Here is a 9,620-nt window from a genome sequence, read left to right as displayed (position 1 = left end):
TGGACTTTTATCCAGTGAACATTATTCTGGCCCGATTTCGCTGGCATATTAAAGAACTTTAAGAATGACATACCAGTGGTAAGACATCGGCAGGGTAGGTAAAGCTTAATCAGTCAAGTTTTCGGGGACAACTGCGCTTATTGTTCACGCAAAGCAAATTGATAAACTATTTTAGTCCCCAATCAAGGTGGATTTAAGTGAGCAGAGGATGAAGTGCGCGCGGAGCGCGAGAAAATGTTCAATTTCATACTGTTTTAGCCAAAAATCAAGGTATAATACCGAATATTAGGCATATCACATCAAAAATAAGCGAAGCAGAAACATGTTATTTAATGTTTCTACATGAATGAGCTTTATTAAAGCATCAAAAATCAAAAAACGGGATTGAAATCGGTCAATGCATTGTGATGTAGTGTCAATTTAAAGATGCTCGTAAATGGAATAAAACCTGCCACAAAATGGCTGCAATGACAAAATTGGCACATTCCGAGATTTTGACGGTTTATTTGGACGCTTGCTTGAAAAAGCAGCATTAATTTTAGTATCACAGGTTAAATGCCTATCTTTCCTGACTTCGTTAAAGAAAACAAAATTCGTTAAAGAAAACAAAATTTATCATTGAATAATTATAATAAATTAACCAAATGTACTATTTTAGCAAATTTCGGCCAATCTGCAGACAAATTAAAGCTGAAAAATGACTATGTTTAATTAATATGCAAAATTGATGCCTGTGGAAAACCGTACACGATATCAGGGTGCGGGTTTTTTTGCACACATATGTATATACGAAGTTCTTTCAATTGATAACAAAAAATACACAAAAAGTAATTAATTATGCAAATTAGCTAATTACAGCTAATTATGTATTCATGATATTATTATGTAAATTAGGCATGAGTAATTTTGGTGTTTTTTAATATTTAATGAAAGTCTATTCATTCACCATAAATTTGTCAAGTATGAACCTGTTATGATGTTGAATAAAGAAACAGCAGTTAATTACTTTAAAATAATACAAAAAATACAAAGTTTGACATTTTGATGGTGTCTGGAATAGAATTTTCTTTTTTACTGTCAACATGGTATGTGTCACCATTACTCAAAGCCAAATCCGAAAAGTTAAAATAAAAATTCATTTGCAATGAGACTTAAAATTAACATTTTGTTATCTGGATTAACGTAGGAGGGCAAATGGTAAAAGGAAGCGCCGTTTCACTCTAGCGCGTATACAAAACTAGTATGGCCTTGGACACACACAATGGCTTAAAGCTATTGTGGTTTGGAAAACTACTCCCTATGGAATATCTTTGGTAATATTATGTTTTAACTAGTGTTCCTCAAGTGTTTCATTCATTGTAGACGGAAATAATTTACATGCTAAGAAAGATTAGTATTTTAGCTAAATGGTGGTAGATCAGACTATTTCAATTGGCCTATATTTACTGATTTATGAGCGATCGTCAAAAAATCCATTAAACAGGCAGTAATTCTTGAACAAAGCAAAATTTAATTTTGTCGGATTCAATGGTAGCTTCAGAAAGGTTTCATATACCATATATTAAAATTTCAAACAATTGGGATAAATGGAACATACTAAGGAAATTCATTTTTGACATTGATGTTTTCCAAAAATCAGCCGACTTTGATGCGCGCGCTTTTTAATTCACTGTTATGCTTGCATGCATAGTGTGGCAGAATTATTGCGCAGCCACTGTGACATACCTACGAATATGGCCTAAACCTACTAAGACCAGGGAAGTATTTGCCGAAACGTGGGGGGGGGGGGTTGATATTGTGTCCCCCATCCCAAAATGTCCCCCGGGATTGACGCTCATGCTTGTCATTAATAATACCACTAATAAATCGGATACCGATCAAGGACGTTCATCACTCAGCCATCAATTTTATATTAACAATAAACTTCCAACACCAACCTTCCTAGTTTAATTATTTTAATCAAAATTTCACTCCTCTCCTAATGGCAAATGAAAATCGAAGTAATACTTTATTATCAACTAATGTTTTTAAGAATACCGGTACACTAAATAGTAGAGGCTCTTTTAGCAATTCAAGTATTATATTTGTATTTTCCTCAAATTTTGATGGAAAATTTTGTAACGTGTCATTCCGTGTATCAAAAAAGTACATCAAGTAGGGGTAACCCTATCAAAGTATACATTTTTGGGTGGGCTATTGCCTCTACTTTGCACCAATAAGGTTGTTTTTTAGATAGGTGCTATGGTTTGGATGTTACATGTTTTTGAGGAGGTGCTACTTTTTGACAACTTTTTCATGCATATTTGGATTTTTACCTGATTTAGACTTACCCCTACTGAAAATTAGATGCCATTTTTGGAAAGATTGGACTTTTTCCATTCAGAAAATGTTTACTTTTGCTATGATAGGATCTATAATTTGGAAGTTACGAATGTTTCAATGCAAAATGATGCGCGATCCTAGAAATTTACTAACGAAACGCAAAGGAACACCACTTCAAGACACACGGCCCAATGCCCAAATATTTCCATCGTAATCATAAAACGACGGTCATAGGGCCAGCACTTTGTCTCGTTTTTTGCAGGTTTACATGGTCCAATAATCACAAGATGACTGGCATGTGGTAACAAAGGAAGCAGTCACTGCAATTTGATTATGTCCCATATGATTGGCCATTCAAGACACCCCTGTGAATATACTATAGCGGCCTTTTCAAAATATAATACCTGTTTGCTTGACTGCATTGACAATTCCCGGGAACAATACACACAGTATATGCATTGGACAAACTTTTTTTACAATAAGCATGATAAGTGATGATGTGACCTCTAGATTTATACATCGTTCGTCTCGCACACTGCCAACATTTGATTGAATGGACTGTTGGCTACTGCGCCGTGATTACGGTGAAGGACACCGGTTCAAATCCTTTGTTTGGAGCCAATCGATAAAAGCATGCAGGGCCTCTATACCCATGTACAGTTTATCCCTTACATAACCTATGTCTTGAATAAGCTGGCAAAGTTATGTAATAATCGGATTAATACTATATAGCAGTAGGTAAAAACAAGTTTTGAATAATCCGCGCTACAAAGTCCCATGCAGTGATCCCAGCGAAAGTATAAAAAAAACAAATAGTGACGGTTATCAATGTTTTTAATGAAAAACAAATGGCAAAAAAAACAAAACAGGAAAACGACAGTATTGACGAAGTTGAAGCCCCATTCAAATACATGTAGCTAATTTATATACTGTCAGTACCGGTATATAAATTACAGACTCACGTAGGCATTATTTTTTGTCTCAGTAATTAGACACATGGCTTTCGGCTGAACCACTGCACTGGCAAGCTATGTTAGCACATCTATGACAATGACGAAAGGTACAAAATCAGCCATACGCCTTTAGATAGCAGAAGACACCAAATTGGTGTTTTATGGCCTTTGACATTCTTTTGTGGCGAGTGACATGGTCTTTCAATTCACGCCGAGTGTCCTTGACAGGTTTGACTATGCTTGTGTGGTCATGAAAGAATTCAAAAGATAACCTCTGTCCCAATAATCCCAAGCAATTGTCTGAAACTGCTCCTCGGATCATAAGAACTCAGTCCTCAAATGATAGTCATAATAATGTCCAAAATATAAAAATTACTGACTATCATTGAAGACTGAGTTCCGCAGTCTAATATCCAAAATCTGAATTTTGATGATTTTTACGATCGTCGGGATGAAAAAAAAATCAATAAAATCACTGAATGGGCCTTTAGTTCCCTCCTCTCCTTCCCCTGGCAATATAAATCAAAGAAAAAAAAAACAAGAAAAAAAAAAAAAAGACAAAGAAAATTAACCAAATTAAGGGATCTGGAATGAGCGTTTTGAGCGTTTCGATAGTATTTTTTGTGGGACACGAGAGCACATCAGACATATCGAATTGCATTATGAATACGAAGAATGTCTTTCTGATATCAAATAATTTTCATTGTTTGAAATTCACGATATAATATAAATTTTATGACAAATAATTAAAATTTGATATTTTTCACATTTTTGATATATAACAGTCCTCGAAGTAAATGATATATTCTTAAACAGTCCCTGGCATACCATACATGTATAGGCTTATGTATAGTAAATTTGTCTGCTTTATCTGTTTTGTGCTGTTTAAGCAAATAGTTAAACATAATTTCCATAAAAATGCTTTTACTGTCAGATATGTCCCCTTTTAATTTTGAGCAGAACAAGTGAGGTAAAGCAAAGAAAATTGGAATTTACTACTACTAGCGCCAATGAATGTTATATGATTGTAAAACGGTACGATCCTCTGGGTGTGTGGGGGTGTGTGCGTATGTGTGTCCTGCACGCATATTTTTTTCTGCAACTATAACTGGGGACGCAATACGATACCGGTATGTTATAAGAATCAAACTTACAAGAAAGATGGCTCTTGTCAAATCCTACAATTCTGTCAGAGAAAATATGCATATTTGCATTAAATTTTTAATTAATTGACATAATTGATTAATTAATAAATATTTAATGATTTACCATAATTCCAAACATGTCAAACAATATGTCAAATTAAAGCTAATGAAATGCTTTATATATTGGTCAGAGCACATTTTGCAGAATGCATTTAGTATTTTAGTTACATGATTCCAAACATTCTATTCCAATTTTTTGCTATACACGCATAGGAGCTGTATTTTTAATCAATAATTTCACTCCATTGTCAAAGTACTGTGCTCTCTGTTGGATCATGGAGTGACCAGGTCCTGGAGTGTGATGGTTTTGTAGCAGATGACAGTGCTCATTCAAGCCTGTCAAGGTCAGTTAGTAGCCACTTGCTGAATGGATGGCCATTATCAGCTATCAAAGAGATGCCTTGTGCAGCTGCCAATCACAGTAGAGGTTTGGTAACATTTTGTTAAAAACCCAAATGTGATATAAGGACAAAGCTGTGCATGTTGGTACTTAATTGTTTGGATTCTTATGTTGAAATTCCCTTGTATTAGTATTTTTATGTGTATTGTATATTGTTCATAAATTATATAGCTTTTAAACTTTGGGCATTTTTGCTCTGTTGCACTGTACCATTATGGAATTAGAGCAAATCAATTACCGACACAAGCAGGTATACAGTGTATTATTTTATTTTTATTTCGTGTCTCAGGAGCATCTAGCTCACTTGGAAAGGCATCAGAATTTGGAACACGAGCGCTTCGAACTTTAAATCGGAAGGTGGTGAGTTCGAGCCTCATCACGGTCACATTAATTTTATAAACCAAATATTGTTCGAACTTTTCATATTTGTTTTTCTTTTATTGTTTCTTTTCTTTGACTTTTTTTTCTTGTTTTATTATTTTTTTTCTTTATTTTTCTTTGATTCACATTGCCAGGGTAAGGAGAGGAGGGTACTAACGGCCCATTCAGTGATTTTTTCATCCGGACGATCGTAAAAATTATCAAAATTCAGATTTTGTACTAGACTGCGGAACTCAGTCTTCAATGATATAGTCAGTAATAATCTTTTGGTCATTATATGACTATCATCATTTGACGACTGAGTTCTTATGATACATCATCCGAAGAGCAGTTGCAGACAATTGCTTGGGATTGGTGGGGCAGAGGTTATCTTTTGAATTCTTTCATGACCACTGAAGCAGAGTCAAACGTGTCAAGGACACTCGGCGTGAATTGAACTGACCATGTCACTCGCAACAAAATAATTTCAAAGGTCATAAAACATCAATTTGGTATCTTCTGCTAGTGGTTCAGCCGAAAGCCGAGTAGGCCTATTTAAGACAAAAATAATGCATTTACGTGAATCTGTAATTTATATACTGACAATAGGCCTATATATAAATTAGCTACATGTATTTCAATGGGGTTTCAACTTCGTCGATACTGCCGTTTTCTTGGGTTTTTTGCCCATTTTTTTCATTAAAAATTTGTATAGGGCCTAAAAGTAACAATTTGATTTTTTTTTTCACTTTCGCTGGGATCACTGAATGGGGCTTTGCAACGCGATATATTCAAACCTTGTATTCATCTACTGTTATAGCATTAATCCGATTATTACACAACTTCGCCAGCGTATTCAAGACATCCAATGCAAATAATCACCTAGATTATGACGTATCATACTGTAAATATGGCGGAGTACTCAAATTCATTCAACAAAACCATGATTACAAGCTATTGCAATCTACCGCGACAGCTCGTCACACACAACATAACAAATGCACTATACGACCAAATAGGTTGACGACAACGTTTGATTGAATGCACTGCATTGCGCCATGATTACGGAGAAGGACACCGGTTCAAATCAATAAGCCAATCAATAATTTCACGCACATCCTCTATTATTGCCCAATTATTGCCCGGGATGATTGCACACTGTAAAAGAGCTATTGTTATAACGTTTGATGAAATCGTGTTTAACTATTTGCTTAAGAACGTCACAATACAGATAAAGCAGACAGATTTACTACATGTGGTACATGTATATACATATAGGGAATGTGTGTGAGTATTACCTAATTATAATAGGGGCGTATCCAAAATGAATTCACGCCCTTTCAAATGTCGAGCCAAAGTGCAGGCCCTATGTCCTGTGTTTTATTAAAAATCTCGGATCTTGAAAAAGACTACAGCACCTAGAGTCTTGATTTTTGCAGGGTATGTTAGTTTACTAAAGTATACATAACAATTTGTGTAAAAACAGAATTTTGAAAAATATTGAAGGCATCCTCCTCATCCAGCAAATGTTATGGCTTGAGTTTAAGAATTATTTTTGCCGCCAGTGCCGCCCTTTCCTGTTTGCCGACCCCTGCTTTTACCACGGGGGACTCTCGCCCCTAAATATACGTGCATGCAACACATAAACTCAGAACAACCATGGCACTGACCCAAGCTTCATACTTGTATATGTAGGCCTACTATGAGCTACTATGGTAGCGATTCCCGTAGTGATTTGCCATTCATTTAGGTTATGAGTTGGTCCCGGGGAGTTGGTGAACTCCATATACGCGTCATGTGCCTGTCAATAGACATGACAATCGGGCGATCAACTAAACTGAAGGGCGTTGGCTCTTATCAGAGAAGATGTAAGAAAGAGGAGGTTGATCCAGCTATCCTCAAATAAAATATGTGTGAGACCTCCCATTCAAAGTAAGTGATGAATCACCCTATTTATAGTCAGGGAGTGAAGGCAGTTTAGGTAGAATTAATTCCTCAATCGACGATTTTTGTATCAATGGATGCAGAGTATATTGTAGTATTGTATAACAAAATCGACTAAAATCTACTTTGGGCAAATTTTTTATAACCCCTTGAAAGTTGCACTTATTCTAACTTTGGGCAAGTTTAATTCCGAAGACGTAAATCAAAATACAATTGCGAAGCGTGGTCGCACTTGGCTATCGCGACGGCATTACGCGCTGACACATGAGCGACAAATTTTGCGTATAGTGCGCATACACCGTTTACCGCGCTGACTCACATTTTATTTATTATCCTTCCGCTGACACACGGTTTGCAGCATATAGTAAAGTTGATTGCAAATACCACTCACCTGTTTACGTTTGTTTTACCAACGAAATGCGTTTGTTAGTTGGAATCTTCAGCATATTAGCTTACAAGATTATTTCAAAGGTATGTATACAACAGTAATGATTATAGGCCTATTTAATTAATTATGCACCTGCGCTGCCTGCTTTATGGAATTAAATATTAATCATTGATAATTTTATAGATGCGTAGCCTATAGACGGTTCAAAATTGATAAGCTTTTAAAGACCCACAATTGTAATAAATAAGGCCAAGTAGGCCTATTGCTCGTCCGAGTTTTTAAAACAACAAAGAGGAAAAGTTGCTTTTTTTATTTCTTATTTTGATCGCAAAATCGGTGCAAATGCAAATAAACTTATTATACGCTGTTTCAGCGTATAATTATATGTCTGTAAAAAGGAAGAGGGTTTAGTTATTTTGTTGTTCTGAGAAGTAGGCTCCCGGGGTTAGGCTACAAAACCTTCCAAAATAGGCCAATAGTATTAGCTCATATAGCCAAAAAGGTGGAAAAGTGTTCATTGCAAGACCTAAAGAAACATCACAACTGAATTTCAAAATAATAAGCTTAGACTAAAATTGAAAAAATCTCAAAAAAGGAATCGGGCTGAGACGAGAAACACTACAATAGGCCTACCGATAGGCCTGTGTATATTTAACCTACAAATTAAACAGTAAACCTGCATTGGGTCTATTTCAAACCATGTAGCAAGAACACGTACAAAATATGACAGCTATATAGTGTGTTTTAGATGTACCGTATTTATTTATTTCTTACAGTGGATTTTGTGAAAACAAAATAATAGGCAAGGTTTACATAGGCCTATTAAAAAATAATATTTAAATATTGAAGTTACAGCTATAGGCGCTAGGCCTGTACTGTACTGTTGTAACAAATCAACAACCGACTTTATAATATTATATTATAATATATAATTTTGAGATTTACAAACTTAGAAAAACGTACAAAAATGGGATAACAGACATCTTTCACCACTTCCAACAATATAAATAACGTAGGCCTATTTCAGTTGACCACGTGGTCATGCTGGTTGATGGCTTCTTCAGAACTTCTTATATACAGTTTGAATTTACAATTGGCCCTATATACATTTTGAATTTACAATTGGCCCTATATACATTTTGAATTTACAATTGGCCTATTAAATTTACAATTAGCCCTATACACATCTTGAATTAACAATTGGCCCTATATACATTTTGAATTTCCAATTGGGCATATATATACATTTTGAATTTCCAATTGGCCATATATATACATTTTGAATTTACAATTGGCCCTATATAGGGCCTACATTTTATATTTACAATTGGCCCTATATACATTTTAAATTTACAATTGGCCCTATATACATTTTGAATTTACAATTGGCCCTATATACATTTTAAATTTACAATTGGCCCTATATACATTTTGAATTTACAATTGGCCCTATATACATTTTAAATTTACAATTGGCCCTATGTACATTTTGAATTTACAATTGGCCCTATATAGCCTACATTTTAAATTTACAATATTGGCCCTATATACATTTTGAATTTACAATTGGCCCTCTATACATTTTGAATTTACAACTGGCCCTATATACACTTTGAATTTACAATTGGCCCTATATAGGCCTACATTTTGAATTTACAACTGGCCCTATATACGGTACATTTTAAATTTACAATTGGCCCTATATACATTTTAAATTTACAGTTTGATTTTTTGCAGCAGGGGAACAACGATGTATACTCTCACAATCGTCAGCAGGGCCTTTTAGAAAAGTAGTCTAAATACTGCATGCAAATCCACGCCTAGTTTTTCAAATCATCTGCAACCGCCAATTCTATCATAAAGAAAAACGGAATAGAGGTCCTAATTATGATAGGCCTATAATAATCCCAGCAAACACAAAACGTTTTCGATATTATTCGCAAAAGGTTCGAAAAGGTTTATATAAAGCATATACTAGAAAAGGTAGGCCTATACATCGTGTTCATAACCAATGGCGGCACCAGAAGAATCTGGTGTAGGCTATAGGC

The sequence above is a fragment of the Amphiura filiformis genome, chromosome 14 (genome assembly GCF_039555335.1).
Source record: "Amphiura filiformis chromosome 14, Afil_fr2py, whole genome shotgun sequence".
NCBI lineage: Eukaryota > Metazoa > Echinodermata > Ophiuroidea > Amphilepidida > Amphiuridae > Amphiura > Amphiura filiformis.
The sequence above is the reverse complement of the archived record's forward strand: the minus strand, read 5'-3'. Positions refer to the sequence as shown.